Source organism: Manacus candei, unplaced genomic scaffold (genome assembly GCF_025592945.1).
Source record: "Manacus candei isolate 608988 ecotype Guabito, Panama unplaced genomic scaffold, ASM2559294v1 h1tg000061l, whole genome shotgun sequence".
NCBI classification, from domain to species: Eukaryota; Metazoa; Chordata; class Aves; order Passeriformes; family Pipridae; genus Manacus; species Manacus candei.
Genome location: NW_026138109.1, coordinates 8490102 through 8510649, shown reverse-complemented (window position 1 = coordinate 8510649; position 20548 = coordinate 8490102). Strand labels below are relative to the sequence as shown.

The window sequence follows — 20548 nt, the reverse complement described above, 5'->3', positions numbered from 1 at the left end:
TTGGCCAGATACAAGTGAATATCAAAACTCTGGTCTCTGAAGTGTTTGATTCAGCTGTAGCAGAGAATTGAAGGTTTACGGTACAAACCCTGCTTCTCAAGTGTCTTTCATCCTGCCCTGTGACTGCAGTTAGGAAAAAAAAAAAAAAGAGAGAGTTTTCATTTCAAACGGTTCGTTTTTCCACTTAGCTGAGCTTCATCCAACCTTTTTGAAATATTTGGTAGAAGGCTGAGCTGGAGGGGAAAGTAGAACAGCAGTTAAGTCATTCCCCAAGCAAGAAGCAGAGTAAATGAAAACTCAATGCTCTATCTGGAAAGGTACTAACCACAACCATGATCGGGCTAAGTTCTCATGCAGCGTCAATCACCAGCTTCTCTGAAGTCAGTGAAGTGACACTGATTTATGGCAGCCAAGGATTCAGGCCCACTATTACTTATTTAGCTCTAAATGTTCTCCCAGCAGAGATGTTTCAATTATTTGCAATTCTAGAGGGAGGCACAATGTCACCATTCTGGCCACTGTGGTCTTCTTAGAGCAGAGAGACTGTGAAATGATCATGCCTATCTCCAAACATCTCTGTGGCTTATTTTAAAATCCCCTTATACAACAATGACTGACAAACAGAAGAAATTCTCTTGCACCCCTGGAAAGCTGCAGTTCTACTCTCCAGTAATCCTCTTCAGAAGGCAGATTTCTCCCATTATTGGGAGATACATTTTCCTTCCCCACCTTTTCAGATATCCACTTTTTCCTATGTAAGAAACATCCATCTGTTCTATGCAAAGCAGGGTAACACTTTAAAATCCTCGCAGTGACAAGATGCCTACCTTTGAGATTTCTGGCTATATGAGGCCCAGTCCTTGAAGCCAATAGATATCTGTTGGTTGATTTGGATGCACTGTGGACCATGGCCCTGATTGTTATGGTAGAGTCTGAAAAAGCAGGTTGTTCCACAAGAAAACAGGTTTTCACCACCTTGATTTCTAAGGATTTGGAAATGATTGGGCCATTAAACCCAAGGGCTGTGCAGTCAGCTACAAATGTGTCTTTGTTGGAAAAGATACTCTATTTTTCTTTACTCTCTTGAAACTTTTCCACTCAGGAGTAGAGGTTGCATCCCATTTCCCATAACATATGAGAAGTGAATGCTTTCCATGTTCTTTATTTTTCTCTGTGCATTTTCCTTGTATGGTACGTATTTCTCCACCATGACGGACTGGACACTGGGAAAGGGAACCAGGCAGGTAGCCCAATTCCAGCTTTAGGAAACTGGGCTCTTACATGTCAGTTTTTAAGAGACTTGGCGCTTTCAGAGGGGGGTTTATCTGAGAGACTTCTGTCTTCTACTCTTATCTCACAAGAGCATTATTTTGTACAGACTGTACAGACCCTGTTACAAAAAATCCCGACAGGAATTCCTATAGGTCTTGTTCCCGTTACCTGTGAAGCACTTTGTAATGCAATTTAGAGAAGGGTGTACAGATCGTCATCAGGAGTAAAGGAATGTCTCACTCCTGGAGAACTATTCCTACACTTAAACCTGAATGAAGGAATTAATGTCTCAGTAGATGGCTTTGCTGAGGAGCATGCTAAAGGGCTGTTAGTAAAGGCACACAGACTGGCACCAGGGCTCTCTCCGGGGTCTTCTCTCTTTCACAGACCTACTTCCTGACAGCCTGACTTCTGATACTCACCAGGGATTTCTGGAAGTAACCCCAGAATGTTTATTAGGATTAAAATGCAAACAATTTCTTTGTTCAGAAATGCTCTAGAATAAAGGAGTTGTCCTGAAGTTCACAGGTATCTGGACAAGTGCTGGGCCTGCCCTTCACCTGGGAAAAGAGTAGGCATTAACAGAGTGATGATGATTTGTGCCAGCTAAAGACTTGTGGGATTTGGCCACTTATTCTCAGGGAGCAGAAATCTTCTGCTTCTTCTCTTCTAATCTTTCAAATTGCCTCTGTAATTTTTCCCCAAGTTACGTGTGCTCAGTGTGTTCTGTCGAGGTGAGAAGTGGTAATGTCACTCTGCTCAGAGTTTTATGGTTCACAGAAGGCAGGATTTGTATTGAGATAGACAGATAGATGGATGTCTGGTGCCTGAACACAAGGTATTACAGAGATTGACCCAAAATTTTCAACGCTAAAATCCCAAATGATAGACTAAGGGAATATCTGTCTAGGAGATTTCAGATGGATGTTATCTCTTATTTCTGATTAACACAAACCTTTAAAAGCATATCATCCCTGTCCCTTTGCCCAAATAATTGGAGAAGATCAGAGTAAAGAAGGATCAATAGCAAATAAGTGGTCCACATTTTCTCAGGTGTCAACGTAAAGGAGGTCAAATATGCCATACTGGGAAGGGAAGGACACACAGTTAGGGCAGTCTGGTTTGCATTCACATAGGGACCATTCATCATGATGAAGGTGGTGGCAAACCCTGTTGCCCACGTCCAGCGCAGGAAAGGTAGCAGTGATGCTCATGTCCCCTGGACAAACCAGGCTCAGGGCCACCCTGAAATCTGGGCTCTCTCTGTGCATGAGAGGGAAATGGAAAGGAGCAGAATTGCTGGCTGACAGGAGCAGTAGGGACACCATCCTGCCAAGCTGCCTGCGGAGCCTGGAGCTGCCTCCTAATGAAGGCGAGCGGCTGGTCACAACTGGAGGCGAGCTGTTCCCCATTTGTTTGTGCTCCTTGGAGTGGCAGGGATCCGCTCTCCATCAGAATAATCCAATTGAACAAAATGATTCATATTAGCAGGCACATCTGTCTGAGGCCAAAGCAGAACCCTGGTGTTAGTTTAATAAATGGCGTTCATTAAACTCAGCTGAAAATATAATCTGAAGAGACTGATGGGGTGAACAGAGCAAAGAATAAGCAAAAGGAGTTAGCAATTATCAGATGTCATTTGTTCTACTGGTACCACGGAATTGGAACTTGTTTGCTGAAATCTTAATTTCATTTTGCTGAGGCAGAATTCATCAGAGAAGCTTATGCTGCAGCTATGATTCCTGTTTGTCAGATCTTGGTAGGGAATGGGGCATTTTTTCTTTCCTTCTTTTCTACCAAAGCACTGAAGGAGCATGTCCCATCAGAGAGCCCAAGGATAGGAGAGGTGGAGGGAGCAGCCTTACCTTTGCCATGGAAAGAGTGCCAAATAAAGTTCCTTGCGTTGCAACGGAGAGAACACAGGCAGTGCTTTGGGGCAGGAACTTTGGACATTTCCAATGCAGCACAAGTCATAGATCTTCCCAGCTCCTCTGTCATTTCTCCTCTGTACCAAGAGGGTGTATAAACTCTTCTCATTTGACTTCAGAAGCATTTTACACTGTAAAGGGTAGGGGCCAATAGCAAATGTTTCCCTCTTTTCAGACTCTGCAAAGGGTGGATTCTTCTTGGTGGTCAGGTCAGGGAAACTCCCACAGCTGTGGACTGGTGGCTGTTCAAGGCAACACAGGGGAGGAGGCACAGGCACTGAGGTGCTCAAGGCAGCCCACATGGTCAGAGCTTAACCTCGATGGTCACAAGCTGCTTCCTTCAGGCACAGCTCTCACCCTGTTGCCAGCTAGGCCAGTTCAGTTATTTGGCGTTGGCATTCCTGGCCATAAGTCTTTACACAAAACACTGAATCCAGAGGGATTGCTCTTAGGAGGGAGAGCTGCCTTTCCCAATTCCTGTTGAAAAGAGACAAGCTCCTTGGGACTGACTTACAGAATGGTCACCATTTGAAGATTGGCTGGACAACCTGTTTCTTGTGAGTTGCTTTGATTTTGTTGAGTTTTAACTTCTCCCTGAAGGTATTCAAATGGTCTTTGGTGAGTTCCAGAAGAAGGCAAGAAAGGATTTTATATTTACAGACTTGCCAGGGCAGTCTATTGAGTCCCAGCCAGTCAGAAAAAATCAGAAGAATAATGGAGGAGAGGGGAAACCTTGACCTCATAAGCTTTCAGTGTTGATTAGTTTGTTGGTGTCAGGAACCTTTTCCTGTTCGGGGCAGACTAACTGTGAAATAACTTTTTTTCTGCTACTCTTTAATCTGTCTCCTGTATTCCCAAGGGGAAGGAGGAGCCAAAACCTGCCTTCCTGGAGTTCTGCTTCAGAGGAAGCAAGTGAATGAACTTGCACACCAGCAGTGAGGGGCTGCTGGGTTATTTCTTTTCCTGAGACTCATCTTCTCAATGTGCCCTTTGTCAAGAGGCTGAGCACATTCAATTTCCCTCGAAATTCTGTAAGAATCAGTGGTGGACATGAGCCATTGTAGAGATGGTCAGAGGTTTTTCTTGCCCTGATGAGTGCAGGAGAAGGAAAGAGAGTTGCAGAGATGGGTAGCATCTTTCTGAAGTTTGCCCTGGACTCCACCATCACTGGCAGATTTCCTTCACAGCCATGGAAGTGGGTGGGACATGCACTTAATCCCACCTCTACTGGACCACTATCCCTCAGTCAGACTAATCCCTAGCCCTTAGGCACAGGGAGGAGCATAAAGGCTTAGGTTAATGTGATCCTGTCATTTGTATGAGACTGGTGAGGAACTTGCTGAATTTTCCCAGTTCAGCTCTGTGGATCAGGGGAAGATAGCAATCCCAAGCCAGCACAGCTGCAGGAACAAGGGGACATGCCTCATAAGCACAGGCTGCCTGAGGTGACAAAGAACCAGAAACCTGAAGGACTGAGACTGATCAAACTCAACTGGATGTAAATACAATTTGGGATTTATTTTCAATACTCTTTGGAAAGTACATTGAAGTAATCTTATGAACCAGACATCATGGGAATCAGAACATTGGTTTTCAGTGCTTTCCCCAAAAAAATTGTTTTGTCTTTGATTTCTTTTTAAGTTCTCAGACAAAAAGTTTTTGATTATTTTTTAAGCAATCATAATTTTTGACTGATCACCTGCATTTTCCACTAAGAAAGGTTTGGAACAAAAATGTGCTACAACTCTAAATTAGGACCATATAAATACCTCAGCTATAGCACTGAAATGAGTCACAGACACAAGTCACATGCATAAGTGTTTTCAGAATCAAACTCTGAGATACTAAAATTTGCAGAGTGATGTGAATTCTTCAGATGGAAACTGCTCCAATTATATGGAGGAATTCTTGCCTTATCTTTCTCCAACTCAGAAAGAGTTATAATCTCAGTGAAAATATCTTCATTCAGAAGCATCATGCAGAATGTGGCTTCAAGAATGTTTTTGAGCTTTTTAACAAAAAATTAATAACATTTAATAATTAATAGAACTGTATAAGCTTATTGAATCATCCTGGGCTTTAATCAATTTGAAATATTTGGGGCACCAGTTTCCACCTAACTGCTCCTCGCTGGAGGTACATTAGAGTTTTAGTGCAATTAAAACGAAGCAGGAAATATTTTTAGCTAATTGCACTGTGCACCTTGAAGGTAATTTGAAGCTGCAGGCAAAAAAAATAAAATATCAGAAGGAGTAATTGAGTATTGCAAGCTGGGAGTATGTGTTCCTGGCTGCATTCTGATTTAGAGGGGTACAGCAGCTAGGCGAGGTGCTGAACAGGCTTGGCAGAAGAAGAGTGAAGTCTCACTTCTGGGGAACAGTCCCAGTATATATATGGCACAGGACCAGCTTTGGGAGACTCACTGAGGACCCTGACAGGGATTTCAGGCAGGGAGAAGAGCTGGGGTCTCCTTCTTTCTTGGATGCAACCCCACACAGACACCACTCCAACACATCTTTCCTGTACCTGGTGAGCAACTACAGACCAAATTCTTACCCCAGAGCCTGGCAGACAGCTGTGGGCTATTGTGTCTTGTGTCAGGTACTTGAGCCCCAGGCAGGATGTATCAGGCAACCTACCAGGAGGTCACAGGCACCTTAATCGTACCTGCTGAGATCCATCAGCTGGGTTTGTCTGGGGTCTTGAGATCATCCCAGGAGGATGGTGAGGAAAGGAAGAGGAGAGTGAGCATCCCAATCTAACTGTCAGCAACAAAAACAGGAGAGTGTAGCGCTGGGTTCATCAGCATTTTGATAAGCTCTAATCACTCTATAAAGGCACCAGAAGAGAGTGGGCACTGAGGCTTTCTTACAGCTTCCCAATTAGACTTAGTTCTCAGCCATGTACATTTTTTTAATTAAACTGTTGGAACAATGCTCAGGAGATAGTAAACTCCTTGAGGCCCCCTTGTAATAAAGAACCTTTCATTATGTGCAGAAAGGCAGCTACCACCAAGACTAATTTTCTCTCTCACCTAATGTTCACCTGCAGCAAAAGCAGGGGTGAGCACTCCTTATGAGGCAGGAGAAATGCTCCTCAGGGCACAGGACCCACTGAGATGGCCATCAGGAGGGAAAGAGGCTTCAGGCTTTGCTGGAAAAGTAGCCATATGGCATTCATTTGACCTTTACCATCACTACCACTCTGCTTCTCAAAATGACCTGAGTTCATTGCACTGATCTTTGCCTGCAAAGCTCTTGGTTGGCAAAACACAGCTGAGAGAGGAACAGAGCTTACAGCTATGTTTGCATGAGCAAGTAAATTCTGGATGTGGCTGAAGAAGGTGAATAGGGCTGTGACCACTCAGCCCTTACCAAGCCCTTAATTGCTCCCAGCAGCAACCCTGGTGCCAGCCCCCTCCTGCACCAGCCCACCCTGCACCCCCATTCTGCCCAGCCCAGCCTTTCCTCCTGTCACACACCTTCACGTCTCTTTTGAGATGCCTCCCACCTCACTGTGATCCTCACCACACTGTGACCACCTCTTCTGCCACTGCTTGGGGACAGAGTGAGAAAAGGCAACACCACTCAGGGAGCCAGTGACATTTTCTGACCATCCGGGATGGCTCCTCCAGGAGCAGCTGCTCCTTTGTGGTGCTTTTTCATCCGCTGCTTGAGACTAATGGCTCTAGAAAAATAGATAAATCAGAGGTGACACAGCTATTGCTGCTTGACAATTTTTCATCAAACCAGCTGGGGGAGGAGTGGGTGACCAAAAAGTGACATTTTGACCAAACTGGATGTTTCCACAACAAATTTTCATTCTAGTAGATTAAAAAAGAAATGCAGACAGGAAAAAAAAATAATAAAAAAAAAAACCTATCTTGATTAAAAATATTGGCTTCAAAACACTAAATTCCTGTTAAAATTGGACTGGTTTTCAGATTGATTAAAAAAAAAGGCAAAAATTAATCTATTTCTCTGGCCACCTCCCCCACCCCAGATTTGTTTTGTTTATTAACTAAAATGTTCACAGGAAAGAAAGCCAAAATAATGACAATTTTCCCCTGGAAAATAATTGTCATTTTTCAACTAGCTTTTAATGTAACATAGTTAAATGAGAGCAACCCTAGTAACAACACTGCACAGCAAGTAAGTCATACAATTATTTGAAAGAAGGGCATTGCAATTTAAGAGCTAATTTCTATCATCACCTTAAATTTATAAATTAGAAAAATGAGGCAGGGTCATCAAGCATATTAACAAAAAAAAAATACAGAAAACATTTGCATTTGAAATGCTGGACTCCCATCTCCCTGTTAGATCACATTGGCTTCTCTGTCTGTGTATGTGTATTTGTCTCTGCTAATATATATGTATATGTAATACCTCTGTACATATACATATGTAGGACATGTTTGTGTGCATATTCATGTATATAAAGATTCATATATACAATCTGTCTCCTCTTCAACCTTCAGATGTTAGAATCGAAGCATCTGACAAAAGCATTCTTCCTCCCCCCCCTCCCAAAAATAGCATCCCAAGAGTCCAGGTAAATGTGTTGTTGTCTAGTATAAATTATCAGGCTTCTTTCAATCCCAGCATGGATGCAAATTCCCCTTCACTGCACTGCCCTTCCCACTCTAAGATATTTGGTCTCCTGATCTTGGACTTTCCAAAACAGCCTTAAAAGGGGTTGTCATAGGGATGGAGTCTGTTTTGGAGAGCCCTGCCTCCTTTATCCAGCTCTGCAGGCAGTCTGGCCAGGAGCTGGGGAGAGGGGGATCTGTGTGGGTTAGTATTGGGGTGCAGTCAAAAGGAGGGCTGAGGCAGAGGAAAAGCAGAGCCATCCAGCTTTGGAAGCAAGTTAACACAGAGACAAAAACAGAGATTGAAATTGCTATAGAAACAGGACAAAAGGTAAGGGAGAAAAACACGGGCTGGAATTTTAATAATATTGATTAGCTTCAGAGGCAATAGCTGTGAAGATCTGCCACCTGTAGAAAAAAACATCTCCAGTTCCTTCCAGTAGGTGTGCTTGGGCACAGGATCCAGCAGAGAGAAGGTCAGGATCCTGACGGTGATTTTGGGTGGAATGCAAAGGCACATATGTGTCTGTAACTAAACGGAGAATAATGTGCACTGCATAAAGGTGAAGAAGTGTGCATATGCCATGATCAGAGGCTTAAGTGTGAGCAGAGGAGGCTGCCACTTTGGTGCCGGAAGAAGTGAGGGCCCTTGGATTTCTTCAGGGAGAGGCTTCTCACCTCCAAGAAAAGAATAAAGAGGTAGAGATGATCAGTGGAGACTTGAGTAACAAGGACTCAGGGGAGAGACATGGCAGAAATGACGAGGAATTGGAGGCAGTAGATTTCTGCAGAGGAAGAAGAATTTCAACTTGGTAGCTCCCCATGATGGTGACAGCGCTGGACGGTTTGTGTGGTCCTGTGAAGGCACACAGCAAGCTTGCTCCTAAAGTTGGCTGCATTTGCAAGCTTAGCAGATATATAGTGACAGCTCCTGTGCTGTGGCACTCACCATACAGTCTCGGTTCTGTTGGGCTTGTGCAACATCTTGCGCACACCTCTTAGGTCATCTGCCTGCTGCAAGGGCATCATAGAGTCATAGCATATATTAGGTGGTAAAAAACCTCTAAGAACACTGAGTCCAACCATTAACCCAGCACTGACAAGTCCACCACTAAACTGTGGATCCAAGCACTGCATCTACACAACTTTTAAATACCTCCAGGGCTGGTGACACCACCACATCCCTGGGCATCCAGTTCCAGTGCTCAACAACCCTTTTGGTGAAGGAATTTTTCCTAATATCCAATCTAAGCCACGCCTAATGCAATTTGAGGCTGTTGGCTCTTGTTCTGTCTCTTGTTACCTGGGAAAAGAGACTGACTGCCACCTGTCTTCAACACCCTTTCATGCAGACAGCAATAAGGTCTCCCCTCAGCCTCCCACTGGGCCCAGTACTGACTCCTGGGGAACTCCACTAGTGACTGGCCTCAGCTGAATATAATTCCATGCACCAGCACTCTCTGGCCCCAGCCATCAGCCAGTTTTTTAGCCAGGGAACAGAGCATCCATCCAAGCCATAAGGAGCCAGTTTCTCCAGGAGAATGCTGTGTCAAAGGCTTTACTGAAATCCAGGAAGTCAACATCCACAGCCTTTCCCTCATCCACTGAACAGGTCACCTTGTCATAGAAGGAGACCAGGTTGGTGAAGCAGGACTTGCCTTTCCTAAACCCCTGCTGGCTGGGCCTGATCCCCTGGTTCTCCTGTACATGCTGTGTGATGGCACTCAGAATGATCTCTTCATGACCGTCCCCAGCATCGAGGTCAGACTGACAGACCTGTAGTTCCCTGGATCCTCCTTCATTCTGGCCCTTCTTGTGCATGGGCATCACACTGGCTAACCTAAATCAACTGGAACTTCCCCAGTTACCCAGGACTGATGATAAATGATGGAGAGCTGCTTTATGAGAACCTACACCAGCTCCCTCAGTACCCAGTACCTCAGCACATGGGCACTGAATGTGTCCTACAATCCAGAGATTATCCTTACAGTCCAATCAGAAACTGCTGTGAAAAGCTCCCCCGCAACAGAGATGTTCGTAGCATTAGGACTACTTTGCTGACAGCACAGGTTACAAGGACATGACTAGATTTATGTTTGTCTAACCAAGGCTTTAACTGAGATTCATTTCCCCTGATGGTATAGACCTACACCATAGCTGTCTCCTTCACAGTTAGTCAGTCAAGGTCCTCATTGTAATATGAGAGATACCAGCTCTTTGTGGCCGTGACTCACAGTCTCATCTGGAACAGTCCCTGAGGATAAATGAATTGGTTCCTACTGTCCCTCTGTGTCTCCACTAATACTGGCTTAGAGTGATCTGCTCAGATGGAGGTGTCTTCATCTTGAATCCCATCTTTAAAACTTCAAGCCATTATGTCTATCCAATGTTCAAGGAGAACAGTCTCAGGCCCCACTTCTGTGATTCAAAGAAACTGGGCATTTGCCCGATTTATTTGGTTGTAGTTTGCTCAGTGGAACAAGTTCTTGGACATGTCCCTGGAGACTGCCAAAGGGTCTTCTCCCTTTCACTGACTGGGTAGATGCTGTAGACCCCTGCTTTAGAAGGACAGCTTTCATTTGGTGCTTGAAATACAGACCCAAGTTAGGCAGAGAGGATGACCACATGTAACTTTTGTTTGAAAGAACATTTTCAAGTGTTTTTTGTTGTTCTTTTAGCCTCAGCAAGTCCTAATCCTTCATTTGTACATATATATGTGTGTGTGTGCATGTGTGTTTCATCCAGTGTCTGAGGGTGTCTGTGGAGGACAGTCAGAGGGATGGTTGTGTCACCTGCAAAGCAGTGGTCACTGACAGACCAGCCTGGTCCTTCCCATTGTGCACATAAAATGTTTTCCCCAGTAAGGTTATGCCAAAGAACCTCTTCTCAGCCTGGGTCTAGCATCCACGTGTAAACCCATTGTCCACTGAGCTCCTACCCCTGACCTGGCAGACGGTGTTATCCCATACTCCAACCCCAGACAGGAGATGCATGTTGTTGCTACTTCCAGAAATAGAGCAGGATGGTGTTTGTTCCAACAGATGTCTCCCATTCCTGTTGCCTCCTTGGTCTATTCAGGGAAGCAAAGCCTGTTAACCCTTTCTTTTCCTGCTGGCACAGCTGAGGTAAGGAAAGAGATAGGTCTTGCTGTGGTGCTGACAGACGTCCTTCCTGTCCCAGCTGCTTGTTTTCCTGTATTATGACATGACCAGAAAGCCCAGAGGGGTAAGAGAGATCCTAGAAGCCTGTTTCTCTTCCTCATGCACAGCCAGAAGCTGCATAGCTGACACTACTTACTCTTAGGTACCTGGGGACACAAATGACAACAATTCTAACCTGGGCCTTCTTGAAAAAGATAGTTTTCTCTCTGTTGGCTTGTGAAATAACCGTAGACACAGATCTTGCATCTGCCTCGGGAGTACCAGTCTATTGTCTTCACTCAAACCCCAGGAAGCTCAGGTTGACACTTCCAGACCACTGAAGGGCAGGACTTTGGGGCCAAGCCATCAAGGAGGAGGCAGCTTTAACCAAGACAGCAACCAACTGTGGGAAAAGTGTGGAGCTGAAGTCAGTGCTTGGATCAGAGGCTTAGTTCAGCATCGCCTCTTGCCAGCTGAGCATAGCTGCTGCAGCCAGAAAGCATGTTTCAGTTCACAGAAACAGTGAAGACATCCCAAACAAACAAATGAAAAAAAAGCCATTTTCTCTAGTCAGCATGCATGACTTCAGGATCAGAACTGCCAACAGTATTCTTGTGACACCCCAAAACAAGGTGAAATTTCAGTCGTGTGCAGACTTTTCAGAAAAAGGCTGGGAGGAGAGATATGAGTCCTGCCAAGGGGACAGAAAGGCTATACCTGAGGAACAGGGTGCAGAGCTGCTGACTGAGACAAGCGTATCATTGTGTGCAGTGATTTTTAGTGGTTACTGAGGCAAAATTCTATGGGCCAGTAAAGGGACATTTTTGCTTGTAGGGAAGGAACAGGGTGTTTCTACAGATTGTAGCAACCAGCCTCTGGCAGGTTTTTTTCTTCTTTTTTTTCTTTTTCCTTTTTTTTTCTTTTTCTTTTTGTTTCTTTTTCTCCTTTATGCCCTCTTCTCTTCTCTTCTCTTCTCTTCTCTTCTCTTCTCTTCTCTTCTCTTCTCTTCTCTTCTCTTCTCTTCTCTTCTCTTCTCTTCTCTTCTCTTCTCTTCTCTTCTCTTCTCTTCTCTTCTCTTCTCTTCTCTTCTCTTCTCTTCTCTTCTCTTCTCTTCTCTTCTCTTCTCTTCTCTTCTCTCTCTTCTCTTCCTCTTCTCTTCCTCTTTTCTTCCTCTTCTCCTCTTCTCTCCTCTCCTCTTCTCTTCTCTCTTCTCTCCTCTCCTCTCCTCTCCTCTCCAAATCTCTCCTCTCCGACCCTCTCCTCTCCAACCCTCTCCTCTCCTCTCTCCTCTCTTTCTCTTATCCCTTTTATTTTCCATTATCTTTTAAATTCAGGCCAAAGCTAAATGCCAAAAGAGTAAATGTCCTTCTTTTAATGATGCTGATTTAGGGACCATCGTCTCATCCAAGTCCTCCTACAAGTCTGCTTCCCACACCATACCAGCACTGCTGTTTCAGAGTCCACCATCCTGTGAACTGATAAATGGACATATAGCAACCAGCAGTAGCTGCTTTTTTTTATTTTTTTTTTTTTTTTTAATATTCTCAGTAGCCAAAGCAGCTCTTGGCCTATTACACCCCCCACGATTTCAAACTTTGAATGTAACCAGATTAGAGCGGTACCTGCTCCGGAGCCCATCCGAGGCTACGGGAAGGCTCCTGGAGGACTTTGGCTAGCCATCCAGCAAAGCATCCAGGATGCTGGGGGTGGTGTGGGAGAGGCCGGTGCTAACGAAAGCATTCTGGTTGGCAGTGAATGTGTTTATTTTCCAGACTTCGCAAACCGATCTGTGTCTGCGCTCACCCATTCAGTGCATGCTCTCCTCAACAGCCGCTGCATAACGCTCTGTTCCTGTTCGCTGTTGACCGTGTGTCTACATTTAAGTGTGTGTTTTATGTGTGTGTGTCTCTGGCTAGGCCTCCTCCATCCTTTTTTTTTTTTTTTCGTTTTTTTTTTTAATTCCTTTCTTCTTCCTTTCTTTTCTTTCCGTTCGGTTAGTTTGTTTTGCTCTCATTCTTGTTTCATTTTCTATAGTTTAATGGCAAGTATTTCCATTAGAATTTTTTTAATTGATGCTGTGTTTGTAACATTTTTTTTTAATTATTATTTTTATATATATCTTCTTTCCCCACCTTTCCCTTTTTCCACACTATATATAAATATATATATATAAAAAATCTTTTCTTCTTTTGTCATTCAATCAAATTCCAACCAAGAGCCAGTCAAATCCACCACAGTCTCGCGCTGAGCTAGGAAAAAAGTTCTCGTAATGACATGAAAGTGGAGAATACAGTCCCCCAGGCCGTAAGTTCAAATCAACTCGAAGTTGAAAGTGTGACATGATGGCGTCATGTAACAAGCTAAGAATTGGTTGCATGACATGCCGTCAAGTTTCGTGCAGGTGCCGTGATTGAAGCATTTTTCTTGGATGTTGTATCAGTTGATGATTGGCCAGTCATGATCACATGTGCCTTTTTTGACTTTGTGCTGCCACAATTTTTTGCTGTGCTCATTTTCGTTTCGTTTTTGGTGCTTGCAGTGGTTTCTTTATTTGTCGTTTGATTTCTCGTCAGCGTTTTATGCTTCTTTAGATGTCACATAGAAGGAAAAAAAAAAGATGGATTCCTAATTCTTTAGAAAAAAAAATGGGATTGTTACAACTACAGATAATTTGGAAAACAAATAGAGAGAAAAAATGTGTGGTTAATTTTTTGCACTGGAAATCTTGTGATTATTTTTTTTTTCCGGAGAATTGGGGCCTTTTTCAATTGACACCTTTTTTTTCCCCCCTTAGGATATTTCAAATCACCTTCTAAAAATTAAAAAAAAAAAATAACAAAACCAAAACCAAACCAAACCAAAACCAAAAAGAGTAATGATAGTAACAGTAGTTTGAAAACTATAGCAATCAAAAAAAAGCAACCCCAAGAAAAGCCTCATTGTATGTCTTTTCAAGAATTCCTAATTCTAAGGTGCCGTATTGCAGCAACTCCAGCAAAAATTATTTGCTTAGAGGGAGGGAGGGATTGAGTGGGAAAAAACCCCATCCAGATCAAAAAGCAAAATGCATCTTTTTGTTTACAACTGAAAAAGGGTCCTTGACGAGTGTTTTTTATTTTTTTATTATATTATTATTTTTGGTGTTGTAATTGTTTAGACTGCTGTGTACGGTTTGCTGTTTGTTGAACCAACAGTGTGAAAACCTGCCAGCATGGATTGATATTCCGCATGACACTTTTCCACCAGAGTGGACCTTTTGCAGTTTCTAAGTTTCTTGATGTAATAAATCACCGAGTGTATAAGAAGAACCTGCTTGCTAGAAGGAGATAAGAGCTAATCCTTAATGATTAAGCATCCTACTTAAATGTCAAGCCTAGTCGGATCATGATTATTTTTTTTAAATAATTTTTTTTTTATTTAAGAAATGTTAGCTTTACATTTTTTTTTTCAAAAATAAGTTTATTCCAACAGCCTTTTTTATTTAACCTCCTATAAATTGCCTGTTCAAAGTCCTACTTGCTGACATTCACAAAGGAGTAGATGTTATTGGCAGCTACGTCTCCACAGAAAGCTCATACACTGTCATAGATGGCACCCCATTAAAATATAGAACTACACTTTCTTGATGCCTTTCACACTCAAAAGCCTGCCAAGCAAGATTGTGATCTGGCATTGTAAAGTGGCACTTAAAAATAACTAAAATGCCGCTATCTGCACATACGTAGTGATACAGATTTACATAGACATGTCCTAATATTATTTTGATTTATTACTACTGCTATTAGGAACAATTGTGTTTTTCTTTATCATGATCGTGACTACCTTGCTCACTTTGGGTTTGATCCGGTTCCCACTGAAGTCAAGGGGAATCTTTCTGTTGATGCCAAGTGGGAGCAGAATCAGAGCCAATGCCTCCAAAATCAAAACACCAAAGCAGAAGCCCCATCCTGTCCCAATTGAAGGGAGAAGAAAACACCCATTACTTTCAACAGGAGCAGGATTGGGCCCAAAAGAACAGGCTTGATTTTAATTTCATTTTCATTTTTAGGTCTTTTTTCCCCTCCCGTCTCAAATATTTCCCCCACACCTTCCCTACTTCCCCCTCCCCTTTTTGATTTAATTTGCAATGATCTTCTTCATTTTTTAGGGCAGCAGCTGAATGGGCCACATTTAGGAAAAAAAAAAAAAAAAGTATATATATATTAAAAAAAAAAAATCGTGAACTGTTGGATTACACCTTTGACATATCAGCAAATATCAGTCAAGCTGAAGACTTCAGACCTATTCTCTCTTTGATTGTTTAGACTGTAACATTTCTTCAAGAAAAGTATCACATCTGCTGACTTCGAAGGACATGCGCTTGAAAACAAACAAACACATAAGTAAAATCAGAACAGGAGGAAGATTCAACCGGGATTTCTGAAGAGACACTGATATCACCACAGCGGCTTTTCTTCAAACAGGAGATGCAAACCTGGATTCTGGCAAAGGAGTGCCTGTTTGCCACCAAGGATGCGGTTACCATGCGAGAACCCGTGGTAACAGTCACTGAGCATCTTTATCTGTCATTCCTTAGCTATATAGGGACCAAAGGACAAAACTTTTTACCGCAGACTTGTAGCTGTATGTAAAATATGGAAGTTCTTTCCTTTTCTCTGAGCTGTTCCTAAAACAGTTTTTGAGAGCGATTATATGAAATATGTAAAATTAAAAAAAAAAAAAAATCAAATGCTTAAATGCTTTTAAAACGGCAAGATAATAGTTCTTTGATACTTTGGGAGGTTCTTTGGTTATACATTAATTAGAGTCTATGAAGCTTTCATATGGTTTTCTGTATAATACGCAAGGATTGCGTTGTTAAAGGCAGGTAAGATGGATATCTATGAAAAGCAAAAAAAAAAGTAAATAAATAAATACATAAATAAGTACATAAAAAGGCATAGAAAAAGAGAAAGGAAAGATGGTTGATATTAAATGGAAAACAAAAAGGTTTGTAAATGCTTCTAACTCTCCCCATTTAAAATCCTAATAGTTGTACAGAATTTAAAAAAAGAAAGTTTAAAATACCTATATAATAGAAAAAATTAGACAACATAAAAATAAAAAAAAAAAAACAAAAAAAGCAAAAAAAAAATAATACTACATAGAAGTTAGCGTTAATGCTAAAAACAAAGATGTTGTAGAACTGTAATTTTTGTAGAGTTTAGATTGAGCATAAATTCCTACTCTCTGCCAATTGCTGTTGGATGCTGTTATTTATCGAGGAAAAAAAGGAGAAAAATGGCTATTTTGGCAGCTTTTTTAACTGCAAGCATTCCAGCTATTAAAAAATAAACAAGACAAGACTCAATTCTGTAGACAATGCAAATGGGAAAAAAAAAACAGCTGTCTTTTTATCAGACGTTAGTTCTATCTTGAACAACAAAACACAGCTAAACGCTTCATGTCTTCATGATCTGCTGTCCGCAAAATTCCCATCATCCTATGCTTCAGTAGCTTCCATATTTGCTCTAGAAACCTTCAGGGCAAGGGATTAGCCTAGTACCTTAATCTTAAAAAACAAAAAAAAGAAAAAAAAAACCAAAAAATCTTTAAAAAAGCTTAAAAAAAAAAAACATAAAAATAAACTAAAGAAACAATCTCTTTGAAGAATTTCTGAAACTGTTTACAAGGAATTTTGAAAAACAGGGGGATGTTTAAAAAAAAAAAGATGCTGGCTCTGTTTTCTGTAAATAAATTTGCATATTTTGTAGGACTTTTAATTGTAATGATAGAGAAAAAACAAGGAAAACTATTTAATGAAAGCACGATATTTATCTTTGGTAAATGACTTTAGAGCAGTTAAAAATAAGACATTGCTTTAAAAAATCTGACTCAGAAAAAACAATGAATTATTTAAGAACACATATATTTTAAAGTATATCATATTTATTATAATTTATTTTCACAGTCTTAAAACTTGATTTACATCATTCTCACACTTGTTTGCATCGATTGAGCAGTGTGATAATTGTTTTTTGATTATTTATTTGGTTTTACTCTTGTTTAATATTCTTGTTTCTTTCTCTTTGTATTTTTTATCTCGATCTTGAACTTTTTTCTTTTTTTTTTTCTTTTTCCTTTTTTTTTTTGTTTCTGTTTTTGTTTTTTTAATGTTAATTTTGATTATATATTGGGCCGAACCGTGCAGTCCTTACTCTTCCAAAACTCTCATGGGGATATAACGAGCATTTTGCCAGAGTAAGGACTGAAGCAAACTGAGCCCACAGCTAGGAAGTACAGATGTGTAACGCAGCTGCAGTTCCATACAACTGCTCTTTCACTCTCAATTCCCTAAAACTCCTTGTAATCTTCTGTAATTATTGAATGACGCTTTCCAGCTTAGCCCTAAATAAAGCACAGTTTAAAAAAAAAAAAAAAAAAAAAAGCCGTGTTCTTTACTTCTTGATGGCTTCCCTTAATGTGTTTGCTTTGAGAACAAAATGAATCTATTTCGACTCTTTCATTAATATACATTGTTTGAGTATCAGAACAAATCCCTTTGTTATATAAAACGTATCTCATTGGATTGAATTAATGACACTGTTTCATTTAATGTCTGCTTGATATTCCAGTGTGGTTTACCTTAAACCTAGTAGGTTAGAAGATCAAATAATGGTACATACAAATTAGAGTCATTGTAGCTCCCATTTGAAGCCTGTTGTTTGATTTCACGCTCATGGTTTTTTCATGCTGATAAGTATAGAGGCCAAAGCTCGGGACATTGCTCCTTTTGCTGCTTTGGGAAAACCTTGTGAAATTCAGCAATCTCCAGAGATGAGGCTCAATTTCTTCCTGAGCATGCCTCACATCTTGCCTTTTGAACGGTTATTTTTTCCCCCTGAAATGGCTGTAGCAGATCAGCTGAGCTGGGGCTCGGGTTGAAACCAGGAGCCTTTGCATTTTCTTCCTGATTCTTGCAGCCGCATCTGGATTTGGACAAGTTGCACCAGCTAAATCCACCTCTAAATGGGACTAATGGTGCTTTTCCATAATTTGCAGTCCACAGATGGAAGGAGCTCTATTAGTACAAACTCCTATTATTAATACTAAGAGTATTAATACTCAAACTGCCACATTTTTTTTATGTCTGTTCAGGGCAATAGAAACAAATGAAATATAAATCAGATGATGAATACAAGGAGGGAACATGGTCAGTATTTGCCTTTCATCCGAAGGTAAAGGCAAATACAGAACAGCACATACACCAATCCCATCTCTGCCTTTGGACAGAGAAGATGCTCTGTAGAGGGCTGAGTAGGCTAAAGATGTGCAAACTGATCTCAAACATCACTGAGACAGAACTAGGTCTCCAGTAAGAAGAGGTTTCTATGCCAAAGGCTATTCAGTATCCTGTTCTGAGCTGCAGGGATGAAGAGGACAAACAGAGATTCAACCTCTTACCTGGGCCAGGTTGAGAACTAAGGTGGGGGTAGAGGGCTGAGGGAAGGTGAAGATCTCTACTTGAAGGGGGAAAGCCCCACAACAAACAAGAAAGACTTGATTTCCCAAAGTGGCATAGCAAAGGGAGCACTAAGCAAAGGGAGCAAGTACTGCCTAAACCCCTCCCCACTACTCAGGCCACCTTCCCCACCCTACTTCGTGACCTTCAAGCTCCCCAGAGCTCTCCCCTACCCTCCCTGAGGTAGAAGCTGTGTCTCTGCAGTGTGAGGTACATCCTCACGTACCTGCAAGAACGTGGCCATGTTGTCTGAGCAGGATGGGCTGCATCCCTGGGGCATCCAGCTGGGGACACTTCTGGTCAATGAGAAAGAGTGGGGGGCTGTTGACTGACGACTGTAAGACAAGATTTCAGAATCTTGTTTCAGGTACCCTGCAATAAACAGGAGATAAAATATCCAGTGTTGGAGAGCAACCAGCTCCCAAGAGGAGACCAGAAAACATTATTAAAGCTGCCTGTGTGGGTTACATCAGTACCCCTAAAAATATTTGACTTTGCAGAGACACTATTGGGGTTCCTGAACTGGAGAATCCAGATATGAGGATCATCAGGGACAACCAGTGACACGGGAGGGACCATGCCTGGCCCTGACCTTTCTCCCAGCACATCCCCACACATTACATGCCAGCTCAAAGGCTGGTCAGATCTCCAAGTTCACTCCCCAATAAAGAGGGAGGCACCACAAGAGGAGTCAGCCCACTGGAGGGTCATTTACAATGGTGTGCTGCGGAATAAAGCACTGCTGTGACCACATTGCTGCCTAAACTAAGTGATGGGTACTTCACATACTCAGCTCTCTGGTTATGGTAGAGACACAGACTGCAACAGAATGGGCTGAAGCACAAATGTAGACGTGGCCTTATGGTTGATAAAGGCACCCCTCTGTGGGCTGTGCAGATACACCAGCCCAGACTTAACATTTAAGTACTTGCCTTACAGAGACTCCATGCTTCTCTCCAAAGGAAGTCCACCCATTTACACTGCAGGTGCTGTAAAGCAAAACAAACTGCAGCATGATCCTGTTTCAGCATGGGACTGTGTTGCTGGGGCAGGCAATTAGCAAAACAAACACCCCCATCTGAAGCAATGAAAATGAAGAAAGAGGCCAAGTCAACTTGAGAGCCTGTAGCTGCCTGTCTGTGTGCACCAGCATGCAGCAGCATCAGATCAGGAACACTCTATTACAGAGGTTCAAAAGCCACTGGATATTTGATGCTGGCTTCTCTCTCTTATTTGTAGCTGCTAAATCACATTACATGAAACTAAAGGTTTTTTTAAAGGTCAGACATCCATCCTTTGCCAATGTGCTCCTTGGCACCACTGTGATTATAGTAAACTGCAATCCCATCCTCATGAGTAGCTGAGGGCAACCTTTGGTACGAGAACAGGGCATGGTTTGCTGCCATTCTTTATGGAGTCTCATGGAGACACTGCTACTAATAATCACATTTTTGTGTCTCTAAGAAAGCAGTACATCCCTTCCTGGAGTCACTTTTCCATATCAGTGTTTCTTGATGCAGCCACTGAGACACTCCTCCTTTGCACACAAGAGGAAACAATTCCTTTTCCCACTTCCATCACATCCCTACTCCAGGCAGATGTCCATTACAAAATTTTCTTTTATTAGAAGATGTTACGGACTTTGAACAAGGCTACAAGAGCTCTGCCCGTTTCCCTTTGTAACAAACACTGAAATAACATTTGGAAATGTTTTTGCAAATCAAGCTGAGGACTTTTCCACCTTCAATATTCCAGATTCCAACAGCACATTTCTACCAGTCCCAGGTATGACCCGTGAGAAATGACCATCCCATGGGTCTAGAACCATGTGAGGTATTTGTGTTTGTGGTCCCAGGGATATCTCACACATCACAGGGGTTTGGCAGATGGGGAAACACGTCACCGATTGCTCCAGAGCAATGTGCCAACCCTGCCCAAGCAGCTTGTGCAAGCTTTTTACTGCCCCACTTGGAGAAGGAAGCTGCTGATGCTGTTTCCTAGTAATGTCCCTTAGCAAACTTAATTTGAAAACACCTGACTTGTCCTGGCCACTCCAGAGCTGCTGAAATGGGAATAGGCCACAGTCTCAAGGCAGCCAAATATTGATTCTGGAAAT

The 20548-nt window shown here is 42.2% G+C and overlaps 1 protein-coding gene across 16 annotated transcripts in view; it reads left to right on the top strand.

The window, feature by feature from the left end:
* The window catches only part of CELF4 (CUGBP Elav-like family member 4), a 700852-nt gene extending 684298 nt beyond the window's left edge, over nucleotides 1-16554 (top strand). For 14 of the 16 annotated variants that reach the window (XM_051804503.1, XM_051804504.1, XM_051804501.1 and 11 more), the window contains one exon: nucleotides 15079-16554. The gene's annotated coding sequence lies outside the window, so the exon portion shown is untranslated. Of the gene's footprint in view, nucleotides 1-13147; nucleotides 13236-15078 lie in introns of all 16 variants that reach the window. The other 2 variants (XR_007907278.1, XM_051804500.1) reach the window with 2 other exon arrangements.
* The last annotated feature ends 3994 nt before the right edge of the window (nucleotides 16555-20548 follow it).